The sequence below is a fragment of the Podarcis vaucheri genome (genome assembly GCF_965113315.1).
Source record: "Podarcis vaucheri genome assembly, chromosome: Z".
Classification (NCBI taxonomy): Eukaryota; Metazoa; Chordata; class Lepidosauria; order Squamata; family Lacertidae; genus Podarcis; species Podarcis vaucheri.
Genome location: NC_138758.1, coordinates 45,974,896 through 45,989,353, shown reverse-complemented (window position 1 = coordinate 45,989,353; position 14,458 = coordinate 45,974,896). Strand labels below are relative to the sequence as shown.

Sequence of the window (14,458 nt, the reverse complement as noted above, 5' to 3'; positions counted from 1 at the left end):
TCAATAGTTTTACAATCATTTTAACATTTCAAAACTCAACTTCCTCCCCCTTCTTTCCGCAGTTCCTTAAGCCTATTTATTATATTTCCTGCATATACCAAATTAACTTTTATACCAAATTATTGTATTGGTATAACTTTTATACCAAATTATTCATTTATTCATCTACTTTAGATGAATCTACTCTTATGAAACTGCAGGTTTTTACAATAGTCCTGCCAATGTTCACAGCTCGTTTGTAAATATTCAATAAACCATTTCCATTCTTTTGTAAAAGGTTTGTTATCTTGATTTCTTATTTTTCCTGTAAGTTTTGCCATTTCTGCCTATTCCATAAGTTTTTGTATCCATTCTTCTTTCATCGGGACTTCTTCTTTCCATTTGTGGGCAAATAACATTCTTGCCGCTGTAGTCACAAACATAAAAAAAATTCTATACAGTTTGGGTAGTTCTGCCCTTATAATTTGTGAGATGTAAAGGTGCAGTCAAGTGCAACATTCCAACAGAGGATTAACGGCCTCCATGTTCTAACCGGTTGCTGTGACAATCAGTTTGTTGGTTGCTGGTAGTTTTGAAAGATTAACTGCTCAGTTGCAGTCACCTCAGGACCAACTTCCCTCTGGTATAGTTTATTTGCTTGTTATGTAACCTAAGCCTACCTTCAGGTACAGTTCTGTAAACCTGAATGAATCAGAGAGTAAAATAGTTTTATATTAACATGAATCAGATTCGTGTGTGTATTCTTTAAGAGGGATTCAAATGGATTTTTAACCAGGAAGTCATCTTTATTAGTAGAACTCAGATGAGTCAGCAACAAGCTGATTGCTGCATAAACTTATAAAGGGGATTGTTTAACTCTGCTAAAATAAACCTTCTCACATAATTCCCAAAAGGAAAGCTTCTGGATTGTTGGTTTTTGGTTTGTTTGTTTTTTAACAAATGTTATTTTGAACATCTTTTTCAATTCATTATATATCATTTTGCAGTAAGCTTTAACCTTGCTACAAGACCACCACATATGATGAACAGTACCTTCTTTCTCTTTGCATTTCCAACATTTATTTGATTTTGATTTATACCAATTTACTTGGTGTTACATAGATACCATCAATATAACATTTTCATATAGTTTTCGCTTAAACCAAAGCATGCTATGAAATTTATATCCATATTCCACAATCATTCCTATGCTTTCATATCTATATTACAACCAATATCTATTGCCCAATGTATCGAGGATTTTACTTGCTTATCCTTTGTCTCCCATTCCAATAATATATTATACATTTTAGACAGCACTTTAACATTATATTCCAACAGATCTCTCTCCAATTGTGATGCTTGTTCCCCAAACCCTCGTATCCTATCTTATTATTAGCTGCCTTCTGCCACGTCAATCCACTGGTCCATGTAGCTCTATATTGTCAACAACAAGATTTCAGACTGGGGTGTTTCCCAGCCCTGCACAGAGTGCTAGAGATTGAAGCTGTGGCCTTCTGAATGCAAAGCACATGCTGCTCCACTGTGTTCTGGGTCTTCTCCTTAAATGCAACCTTTGGCTACCAGTGATGGGTAGCGGGTATATGTTACCTCCAGGATCAGAGGCAAATGTCTCTAAATACCAGTTGCTGGGGAATATCAAATGCTAGGGATTGAAGCTGGGTGCTTCTACATGCAAAGCGTTTAAAATCTATACTGAGGAGCCATTAGCTGGAAAGCCCCAAATTAAGGCTGCTGTAAGCCCCTGCCAAGGCTGTGTCCGTCTCCACCACTGCAAAACGAGCAAGAAATGCAAAAGTCAAGTCTTCTATTTGCTCCTGCCTGCTTGTCCATTTTCATCCATTGCAGTTCACAACATAGGAGACAAAATGCAGCCTGGATACAAACACAGCTAGCAAAAGGGTCAAAAGCATCACTTGGTGGAGTCAATACAAAGGTAAAGGTAAAGGTACCCCTGCCCGAACGGGCCAGTCTTGACAGACTGTGGGGTTTGTGCGCCCATCTCACATTTATTGGCCGGGGGCCAGCGCTGTCCGGGGACACTTCCGGGTCACGTGGCCAGCGTGACATCGCTGCTCTGGCGAGCCAGAGCCGCACACGGAACGCCGTTTACCTTCCCGCTGGTAAGCGGTACCTATTTATCTACTTGCCCCCGGGGGTGCTTTCGAACTGCTAGGTGGGCAGGCGCTGGGACCGAACAGCGGGAGCGCACCCCGCCGCGGGGATTCGAACCGCCGACCTTTCGATCGGCAAGCCCTAGGCGCTGAGGCTTTAGCCCACAGCGCCACCCACGTCCCGTAGTCAATACAAAAGGGAACTGCATTTGACATGTCAGAGAAGGGGGGAGGAGAGAGAGATCAGGATAGTAATAAAGGCCTAGGAAGCTCCCCCCCACACACACACACATTGCTTCAGCCCTTTTGAGTCCCCTGAAACAGGGCAAATTAATGAGGAATTCAAAGACAAGAGATTACAGCTGAAGGTGATGTGTCAGGAATAGGCAGGAGGCAGATCAACAAGGGAGGCTGCGTTTTAAAAAGCTTTAATCTGGCCGACATGTGTTGTCAGGGTGGCGTGCTGCAACCTGCTCTGTGATATGGTGGATTGTGTTAGACTTTGTGCTGGTTTAATTAGAGCTTTGCAGCTGCCCTTGGTCACAGCTAATTGTCTTAATTGAAATAGTGGGGCCATGGGCCTCTAAACCCCCGGACTCAGTGTTTCAAGGCATTGTCTGGCGTGCTCGGAATTTGGTCAACAACAGCAGATGCTTGCCGTGCTTTTGAGAAGCTGGTACGGGAGAGGAGTGTGGGGAGGCTGTGGCCTGTTTGGAAAAGCTTGCTGGTTGAACTGAGTGATATTTATAAGGCAAAGGAAAGGTACAAGCAAAATAGCATTGGGTAAAAATGCTTCCATGCTACTTCTGAACTAGTGCACAAGTGCTCAGCATGGTGGTAATAATTAATAATTGATGATAAATAAATATATCTATTAATGAGTGGCTATATAAATTTACGGGACGCAGGTGGCGCTGTGGGTAGAAGCCTCAGCGCCTAGGGCTTGCCGATCGAAAGGTCGGCGGTTCGAATCCCTGCGGCGGGGTGCGCTCCCGTCGTTCGGTCCCAGCGCCTGCCAACCTAGCAGTTCGAAAGCACCCCCGGGTGCAAGTAGATAAATAGGGACCGCTTACAAGCGGGAAGGTAAACGGCGTTTCCGTGTGCGGCTCTGGTTCGCCAGAGCAGCGATGTCACGCTGGCCACGTGACCCGGAAGTGTCTTCGGACAGCGCTGGCCCCCGGCCTCTTGAGTGAGATGGGCGCACAACCCTAGAGTCTGGCAAGACTGGCCCGTACGGGCAGGGGTACCTTTACCTTTATATAAATTTAACAGTAACAGGGTATATCAGTTGAACCCCACTCAGAATAGACCCACTGAAATCAATGGACAAGACTAACCAGGGTTCATTAATGTCAATGGGTCTACTCTGACTCCAACCCCTTGCAATATGGGAATCGCAACTAAAGCATCCGAGATAGATGTCCATCCAACCTCTGCTTTAAAATCTTCAAGGAAAGAGTCCACCACCTTCCAAGAGAGTCCAGCTCTTACTATCAGGAATAGCTCAGTCAGTAGAGCATGAGACTTAATCTCAGGGTTGTGGGTTTGAGTCACACGTTAGACAAAAAGATTCCCTCCTTGCAGGGGGTTTGACTAGATGACCCTCATGGTCCGTTCCCATTCTACAATTCGATGATTCTATGATATCACACCTCATCCTCCTTTTTACCAGGCTAAACATACACAACTCCCCCAACCGTTTCTCATAAGGCTTGGTTTCCAGACCCTTGATCATCTTGGTTGCCCTCCTCTGCACACATTCCAGCGTGTCAACATCCTTCTTAAATTGAGGGGCCCAGAACTGGACACAGTAATAGAATAGATCAGTACTATTTCTTCCTTTGATAGTGACACTATTCTTCTGCTGAACTCAGGTGCAATTCAATATTATTATTCCTATTAAATTCACATAACCATCCATTAATATGAATCAATTTTATATAGGCAGCCATTAATAGATATTCCCCAGATGGCTCACCAAATAGTATGAAAATACAATATATAATAATTTTTAAAATCAGTAAATAAGCAATAAGAGTGCTGCTTTTGTTGCTGCTTTTTCCTGACATTTTCTGTAACCTGCCCCAGGGGTTGTATGGCACAGCTTATGTTCTCAGTTTTTAAAAAACAAAATAGGTAAAAAGGAAGTTAGAGTTCCAGACTAGGACCCGGGAGTCCATGGTTCAAATCACTACTTGACCATGAAGTTCACTGGGTGAGCTTGGATCTGTTGCTGCCACTGAGAGCCAGTGTGGTGTAGTGGTTAAGAGTGGTAGTCTCGTAATCTGGGGAACCAGGTTCACGTCTCCACTCCTCCACATGCAGCTGCTGGGTGACCTTGGGCCAGTCACACTTCTTTGAAGTCTCTCAGCCCCACTCACCTCACAGAGTGTTTGTTGTGGGGGAGGAAGGGAAGGAGAATGTTAGCCGCTTTGAGACTCCTTCGGGTAGTGATAAAGCGGGATATCAAATCCAAACAACTCCTCCTCCTCCTCCTCCTCCTCCTCCTCCTCCTCCTCCTCCTCCTCCTCTTCTTCTTCTTCTTCTCAGCTCCTTCCACCAGCCTCAGCCAGCATGGCAGGTGATCAGGGATTATTGGAGTTGTAGTCAACAGGAGGGCAACAGGTTCACTGCCCAGCTACAAGCATACAAGTTTCTGACAGTATGAACTGTTAGACAGTGGAATAGACTCCAGCGGGGGGGGGGCTCTCATTCACTACAGGTTTTTAAGCAGAAGTTGGGTGGCCATCTGTCAGGGATAATCTAGTTGAGATTCCTGCATTATAGGACGTTGGATTAGATGATCTTATGGATCCCTTCCAACTCTGCAGTTCTATGAACCTGTGCACAAAGTAGCTGCTCTGCCACTGAACTCCAGCTGTTCCACTAGACAGGGAGGTAATTTATAGTGGTGTGGCAATAGGGATGGGAATAGTTAAGCCCCCCCCCCTAAATTCAGTTGTTTCTTCAGTTGTGATCAACCTGAGTTGCGATCAACCACAGGAAAAGTGGCTTTTCCTGCTCATCAAAGGCTGTTGGCTATAAAATGATGACATTTAATGGCTATTTTAGTTCTTAGCAAAAAGCACTCTATAAAATTATCACTATCATCAGTGCTATTTTCCAGGAAAAAGAGTTGCCGGACCATGAACACTTCCCTCTTTCTCTTAGAATGGCAATGGCACCCACCTGAGAGCTGCCGGGACTGAGGTCTTGTGAATTTTCCCTGAGAAAAAGCCCTGACTACCATTATTTACAATAGTTGCTCCGGCTACTACTTCTTGCCTTTGCTGGATGCAGTTCTTAAATAATTCACAGTGTAAGCAAATTTTGTTTGTTTGTTTAAAGCATTTTTAACAGCAATATTCAGCCAAAAAAGGCTCTCAGAGCTGCTTACAGATCAATAAGACAAGACAGTCCCTACGTTCAGGATTACAATCTAAAAGACACAACACAAAAGGAAAAGGGAATGGAGAGGGAGGAAGAAAACAATAAACTTATGCAACAGTTCTTAAAGTGGCCAGGTTATTGTATAGTTATCATCTGGGATGAAACAGTCCAAGGGGGAGGGGGACCAGAAGGAGCTGTTCTCTCTAGAGAGTCAATGGTGTCACTTCTGGTCTGCACATGGCGCCATGAGCAGTGACTCCCCTCTCCTGTGAGTGCTAATTGTCTTTGGGATAACTTGATTAACAGACTGAGCAAAAAACTTACTAATTGGGTAAATACTCTCTCTGCTTTTCTACACTACCTTTAATTTTGAAGTGGCTTAATCATGAATAACAAGAATAACAGCAAGGAATCGGGGGAACTGCTGCAAGCCCAACTACACCAGTAATGGCCAAGCCAAAAAAGACGACAGGGGAGACTGAAACAGTCTCGAGCCCTAGTCCCTTACAAGAGATTTTATCTGTTCTCAAACCAATACAGAAAGATCTGGCTGAGATTAAATCTGACATGGATGGTGTTAAAAATGCACTTTCAGACATGCATTAAAAATAGATGAATTTGAACAGTGTTTGAACATCCACAAGTTTGTCAGAACATTGCAGATAAACATATCACCCTCCTGGAATCTCAACTATGGAGGTTCTCTTCTTATATTCTGCATCACAACAAGTCTCTGCTATTATGATCAAGCTCAGCACAAACGAAGAAAGCAAAAAGAAAGCGAAAGAAGACTTCCGGCATAGCGAACTGCTGATCCCACAGTAGCAGATGCCAGCTGTGCAGTTAATTAAGGATAATTTGGGAGTAATTATCCTTGGAAGCCCCCCTTCCAGGGTTGGGAGGGAGAGCTTTCTCTCCCGGATCGTCCGATAACTGCTTCTCACTCCGATGGAATGCTGGGGCAGGGACACAGAGTGCATAGCACTGTATGTATTGGAAACTCCCCAGTGCAGTTGCCATGCGCAGAGGTATCTCTGTTTCTTTTAAGATGTATCTGAATTTGGACTTAAGAAACAGACATGTTTTGGAGGAAGGAGAAACAAAACCTGTGAAATGAATCAGTCAAGGTTTTGATCTGGAGAGGACTCTCGTTATCATAATTGGAATGCTACATAAGTGAAGGGGAGCCTTTGTTCTTTCTTTCTTTTTTACATTATTTTTGCTGTGCTATGAATCGGTAAGCCTTCACTGAAAAAGAATCGATTATTAATGGAATGGAATTACCAATGGATTACAACTATGTATGGAATGTAAAGAGGGATACAACAAGAACTTATAATTTTCTTTACGGAGCGCTTGAAAGAATAGAGTGTGTGAATACTGTGATGATTTGTAACATTGCCAACTAAAGAGAGCTCTAGTTCTGATTTATTACAGTTTTGCTGAGATGCCAGCTTGTTAGATGAAGCAAGGTGATAAACACTGGAAGTTAACCAGAAGTCACGGCCAGATGCTGGATGCTGTGGTGTACCTATAAATGAGTTTTCAAAGGAGGAGCAATGTTGAAGAAATTTGACTGGTTACAAAATGAAGGAAAAGAAGAAGGTAAACAAATATTTCACACAGCTACAGGATATACAGTAAATTCCCTCTGCAAGTTAATGGATTTGGATTTATTAAACGATCGAAAGTCATCACATCAGTGGCTGCTACAACAAAGGATTAAGATCGGAATTGTGGAACGTGGACTAATTAAGAGAACTGGCACAGGATCAAGGAATAACATCAACTCCTGGTAGCCGGGACATGGGAAGTCATCAAAAAATGTTTAATTCGGAACTGTTTAATTCACTCTTTTTATTGTATTGTGAATTGGCATGATTTGGCATTGTATTAATGAGGCTTTCATTGGATTGCTATTAATGAAAAAAATAAAAATATATTTTTTAAAAAAAAAAAGAAAGTGAAAGTAAACACTTTGATTTCTGCCATTACTGTATGACCTTATCAGTCCATCAGGGAAGAATGCTGGACTGAGCCTTGCGTACCAATTTTGAAGGACAGCACCTATAAATTACTTGAACTATTTCCAGCTAAAGAACTTTTCTTGAAGACTCAGAAATACTTTTAATATCCTGACAGTGTCTGGATTTTGTGAATATTGCCACCACATTCTGAAAGTCATCTTTTAAATAAGAATAATAAAATGATTGCACTACCTACTGTATTTAGTTTAGTTTTGTTTGTTTTCCCCTCTTTTACTGTTTCATACAATAATTTTTTTTAAAAAATTCATTTTCATTTCCCCCATACCTTCCCTTTTTATTGATATCCTTTGTTTTTACTTTTCTATTTTTTCTTTCTCTTCCCAATAACAGAGGTGCATTCAATAAATATACTGCCGTGTTTCTTATTTGTGAGTATTTTTCGGAAGCTGGTTGTCCAACACAGCTTCTGCTTGAGTTCAGGAAGCTCCTGCAACCAATTGGAAGCCGTGCCTTGGTTTTCGAACGGACTCCCAGAACGGATTAAGTTTGAGAACCAAGTTTCCACTTTATATGGACATGAATTCTCCTGATATGTTCCATGAAAGCTTTCCAAAACTGAATCAATGTACTTATGACTATCTGATAACCAGTGGTGATTTAAGTGAAATATTGGATCCTAAGTTAAATAGAAATATTTAGTTAAATAGAAATATTCTGATAAGGAAGATTGCATCTTTAGTGAAGGAATCAAAAATATGTGCAAGAATTTAATAGACCCATGGCGATTAAGGTATCATACCAAAAGAGAGTACACACTTATATCAGTTCTTCATCATTTTTTTTTATTAGATTACTTCTTAACATCAAATTCAGGATTGTAGAATTGGCATTAGCTATATATATTAGCTATATATCTGATCATAATGCAGTTATCTTGAATATCATAAGTAAGCAAAAATGGTATTTTAATGTTTCCCTACTTCATGATAAAGAATTTATACAAGAATTTATACAACAAATGTGGACAGAGACTGCACAATATTTTGAACTCTGGGACATCATCTGCCCAACTATTTGAATGGGAAGCATATAAAGCATATATTCATGGTTGAATTATTACATACATATTATATAAAAATAAAAGAATAAAAAGGAAAAGCTGTTGAAAGAAGACCTTTGGGCGCACATGGTTAGGAATCCAGCCACCATGGTATATTAGAAAATGCAAAAAAAGTAAATTTAAACTAAATAATATGTTGTCTCAGTAAATAGAATTTATGCTCACCTGTGTAAGTCAGAAATACTGGGATAATGGTGAAGAACCAGGAAAAGTTTGGCAAATAATAAATAACAAAAAAATAAACATTTATCTCAGGTATTAAAGGTGATAAAGGTGAAATGTATAAAAACTCAAAATATATTAATGACAATTAAAAAGTGTTTTTACTTGGAATTATATACTAAACCAGAAAAGAAAATGTTATCAGCACCAATATAGGATGCAGAAATTAAACAAACTATTTTTAAAATGACAAGTGACAAAACACCAGAATTGGATGGACCCCTCATTGAATGTTATAAGACATATTTAAATCTATTAGTACCAAAACTTCATGAATTGTATGATGAGATAGTTGATACAGATATTTTATTAACAATATTTAATCAAGTTTATATTACAATTATTCCCAAACTAGTAAGAAACATACACAATGTGCAAATTATCAGCCTATATCCTTGATTAATGTTGAAACAAAGATTTTAACAGTGATCCTAGCAAACAGAATTCAGCAAGCATAGAAGCCAACTACTAGGGGCTGTGGGGGCTTCAGCCCCCACAATAAAATATTTGAGGGAGCCAGGCCCCCACAAAATTGATAGGTATGTCAGGAGGTCCCACACACGCGTAAGAGTCCGGTAGAGACACATGCCCAACTAGCATGTTCTCTCCCTCCTGGTGGTTTGCTCGGGAGATTCAAAATCTTTGTCCAGCTCGGACATCACAGCAACTGATACCCAAGAGGCATCAGCACACTTCAGGATCAGCAGAGTATAGGCAGTCAGCATTCAGACTCAGTAGCGCAGCAATTTGGCTGAACTACGTTTATTTACATATACACACTCGGAGCATCGTAACTCCTTCCTTTTCAACATCAGACAGCAAAGAGAGAGAACAAAAGGACAAATGTCCTACATCATGGAAACACAGTAATATAAACATCCTGTCTCCATCACTTCCCACAATGTGGAATGAAAACATACACCGTCATGTGATAAAACCAATCCCATGACTGCAACACGGGGGATGAATCCTAACAGGGTATTCCCATTCAAATTGTGTTTGTGCACTGCATCATGTGCTTTATTATGTAGGGTGGGGCTTACCTGCGTCCCCACAGTATTTTATTCAAGTTGGCACCCCTGTCAGCAAGTAATAGTGGTGATTATCAAGAGGTTTAAACAAGCTTTATAAAGACAAGACATGCTGCAGATAATATTAGATTAGTAGTAGATTTTGTAGATTTAAATAAAAATAAAGAAATAAAGTTTGTAATCATATCACTAGACACTGAAAAGGCAATTAACAAAATTTATAAACAGTATGTGGAGGTCAAAATCTGATTCAGGAATATCAATTCTAGATTTGTTCTAAATCTATTAGATATCTAGGTATGTTAATACCAAGAGATAGAAATGGCTAGTCACAGTCAATATTTTTATTTTTATATGCCACTCATCTAACTGGGTTGCCATAGCCACTCTGGGTGGCTCCCAACAAAATATTAAAAACACAATACAACATCAACTATTAAAAACTTCCCTGAACAGGGCTGCCTTCAGATGTCTTCTTAAAGTCAAGCAGTTTTTTCCCTCTTTGACATCTGATGGGAGGGCATTCCACAGGGTGGGGGCCACTACCAAGAACGCCCTCTGCCTGGTTCCCTATAGCTTCACATCTCACAGTAAGGAAACAGCCAAAAGGCCCTCAGAGCTGAACCTCAGTGAGCCGCTGATGGGTGAATGCTCTTGTGCTGGGCAGGTGTGGGGCACAGTGCATGATCTTCACCCTCTATGCATCCCACCCCCGCCCAGCACGCAGCACTCACCTGGTGGTGGTTGGGGATAGAGAGCGCGGAGGGTGATTTTCACCTTTTGTGCATTCTGCCCCTGTCCGCGCACCACTCTTTGCCTGTCAGTAGACGGGTCTAGGGAGTGCAGAGGCATCCACTTCACCTTGCCTCAAGGATGGGTCAGGTCTGCGGTGGAATAACCAGACTTGTCTTCTCTTCCTCTCTTGCAATCTTAATTTCCTGGTTTGTCTCTAACTTTAAGCATATATGAGTTGATCTTCAACTAAAATTTCACATTCACATCTTAGTGGGTTTTATTACACTAAAAAGTCAATACATGTTGATTTGGGTTGCCAGTAGTGTGGATGCAAACCAGTAACCTGGACGTTGCATGTGGCTCATTCCTTGGTCCAGTTTCAGCCAGGCAAATATTGGTCGTAATAGTAGATTGGGCTTGCAGGCTTCCCTTCTCCTACTTGATGCTGTTGGCAACATACATTTATTTTGGGGAGGGGCTGCAAAAGATTTGGCAGTCTTCAGGAGATGCATGGCTTTGAGTTAATTTATAAGATCCCGGACAGCAAGGGAGTTCATTTAATTGAAAGATGTAATTATCAGGTGTTGGAGGCGAAGGGGCTCATTAATTTCACAGACATTCTGTAGACTGAACTGTCCTCATTTCAATTTTTCACTCCACATCAAGGCTGAAGCTGTGCATCAAAGATAGACCAAAGGGAAACAAGAGATCTCTTTTGCCTCCCCTCTGAGCAAAGACCACACCAGTCTGCAACCCAACACAGGAGCCATATCTCAGGTCAGGTTCCCTGGAGAACTCAGCTCTTAATGGAAATTTCCAAAACTGTAAAAACACCACTTCTGTAGAAAGGAGCAGGAGTAGAAAGGAACAAATGCTGGTGTTCACCCATAATGGGAGCATAAAGGAATTCCTACTGCAGGAAAAGGATTTCTTTTTGAAGGAAGGGGGAACGTTTCTTTCTGAATCTGTTGGGGTCAGATGCTAACTGTAGGTGGACCCATGGCTATAGGCAAATTTGGATGGGGGCTCTTTCTTTGCATCCCATCACCACCTTCTCTCTCTCTCTCTCTCTCTCTCTCTCTCTCTCTCTCTCTCTCTCTCTCTCTTCCCCTCCCTCCCCTCCCCCTCTCTGCTATACTTCCTTCTCTCTGCCACAACTTTCTGCCTCCATATCCTTCTTTCTTTCTTTGGTCTTCCTCCTCAGCCACTGGGTTGCTGGGAAATGGAAAATAGAGCTGCAGCTCAGTGGCAAAGCATGTGCTTTGCAAGCAGAAGTTCCCTGGTTCAATCTCTGGCACCAGCTGCGGAGCATATGCCCATGCTGCCCAGGGTGGGCATGCAGGGCGCCCCCCCCCCCGGGAAGCATGCCATAGTTCAGTGTAGAAGAGGGGCTGTTACAGCCAGGCCAAAGAGAGTGGGAGCCAGCTTTGCTGCCCACTCTCACCCTCCTCTCCACCACTGGGCCAGGCCTGACCTGGCGGTTGAGGCAGAGCTGATGTGGCCAGGCATGCCTTGCCACAGTCGAGGTAGGCTGCTCTCCACCACCCAGCAGCAGAACTACCACAGCTGGGCACAAGGTGCCTCACAGCCAAGGAGGGTGGGCGGCACCATGACTGCTGACTCTCCTGCTCTCCACCGCAGGGTCAGACCTGACATGGCAACGGAGCTGCTGTGGTCTTCCATGCCTTGCCATGGATGAGGAGGGCTGCTCTCCACTGCTAGGCCAGACATGCCCCAGCAGGAGAGCTGCTGCGGCCAGGTGTGAGGTGCACCATGGCCAAAGAGGGTGGACAATAGCGCTGCCACCAACTCGTCTTCTCCCCTCCCCCAGGTCAGGCCTGACCCAGGGGTGGAGCTGCACCAGGCACAAGTGCTGCAACCAAGGCGCAGCTTCTTCTTGCATGGAGCCCAGCTCCCATGAAGGAGCCTGCTGTGGGGGCGCCTGTTTGAACCCAGGGGCCTGCCTCTACATAGGATTGGGAGACACCCTTGCCTCAATCCCTTGGAAGCAATTGCCACTTAGTGTAGACAAAGCTAAGTTGATGAACCAAGGGTGTTTCAATATAAAGCAGCTTCCTGTGTTCCTGTGACCTTCCCAGAGGTCTGAACTTCTACAGGACTTTTGAACATAGAAGCCAACTCATAGGAACTGAGGTGCTTTAAGTCCCCCTCCAAATAAAAAATTTGAAGGAGCTGCCTCCCAGACGTTGATGGGCATTGCCCTTCAAATGGGGTGCATGTGCTTGATTATGCAGGGTGGAGCTTACCTTGCCCCCAAAATTTTATTCAAGTTGGTACCCCTACTTTTGAAAATAGACTAAGGGCCAATGAAATTAGGCCATGGGCTGCATGTAGCTCTAGGCCCAAGTTGCCTGGAGCTACATGCAACCCATGGCCTAATTTGTTTCATGCCAGTGTGCTAGATTTGAACTGAGACTACCTGAGTTGAAATCACTGGTTCTCTGGAGGAGGAGAAATTCAATTTGCACTTAAAGGCAAACCTACCAAATCTGCACTTTCTGAAGCAATGCATGAACTGGAACTGTAGCCAAATAGAGAATAATTGGAGAAATTTGCACTCAAATTCTCATGTATTTTCATGAGGACTTTTTTTAAAAAAAGAAAGAAAAAAAGAATCACAAACTGGTGTGGAAATGTGAACAGAGCTTAAGTTTGGAAAAGTGAAAAGCAGAGACACCAGAATGGACGGATGCACCCATCCCTACTCCCACCCCAAATTCACAGAATCAGGACTCTTAGGAAACCACATGTTCCCTGAGCCTAGGCAGTAAATAAGCGGGCAATAAGGCCTCACACATCTCACCTGTCTCCAGTGAACCCTCAACACTGACACTTATTTGTTTGCTTGTTTCATAAAATTTATGCACTGCCTTTTAAACGGGTCCCAAGCTCTTAAGGCCTTTATATACTAATAGAAGCACATTGAACCCTGGCCTGTAGCAAATCGGCAACAAGTACAAATCTCTGTTATATGCTGACAAGGCCTCACAACTGTCAACAATCATGCTCCAGCATTCTGTACTAACTGCAGTTTCAGGATCAAGCTCAGGGGAAACCTAGCATAAAGTGCATTGAAGTAATCCAGTCTTGAAGTAACCAACATGTAAACTACTGTAGCAAGGCTTTCTCAGGTAAGCTGTTGAACCAGTTGCAGTTGGTTAACGGCATTTCTAGCCACTGAGGCTACCTGAGCCTGCAGTGACAGAGCTGGTTCCAGAAGCATCCCCAAAGTGCAATCCTGCTCCTTCAGGGTGAGTGCAAGCCCATCTGTGGTAGGCAACTGACCAATTTCTTGAACATGGGAGCTACTCACTCACAGTGCCTTTGTCTTGTCAGGATTCAACCTCAGCTTGTTTCTCCTCGTCCATTTCACCACTGCATCCAGGCAATGACCCAGGGACAGGACAGCATCTCCTGATTCTACTGTTATGAAGAAACAGAGAGGAGTGTCATCAGCATACTGAAGGCTCCTCAGCTTAAAACTGCTAATGGCCACCCCCAATGGCTTCAGCACTGAAGATAAGGTAGTCCCTTGTAGCACATCGCAGTGTTGCTGCCAAGAAGTCAAAAGGTGCTGCTGAAGTTAGCATTGGAATAGCCACAAGACCATACCCCCAATTCTCATTTCCTAGAGCTGGTCCAGGAAGATGCCATTGTCAATGGTATCAAATACTGACAAGAGATCAGGAAGCAGGAGCAAAGTGGCCTGCCCCTTGTCCCACTCTCTGCAAAAGTCATCCATCAGGGAAACCAAGGATCTCTCAGTTCTCTAGCCAGACATGGACCCAGATTGGAATGGATTTTAATAATCTGTATTCTCCAAGGATGCCTGCAGCT

General features: G+C 42.9%; 1 long non-coding RNA gene across 1 annotated transcript; it reads left to right on the top strand.

Moving 5' to 3' along the window:
- Positions 1–461: 461 nt before the first annotated feature.
- LOC309524115 lies at positions 462–14,019 on the top strand. Its single transcript, XR_014215805.1, has 3 exons — positions 462–622; positions 11,267–11,377; positions 13,958–14,019. It is a non-coding gene; the product is annotated as an uncharacterized lncRNA (long non-coding RNA).
- The last annotated feature ends 439 nt before the right edge of the window (positions 14,020–14,458 follow it).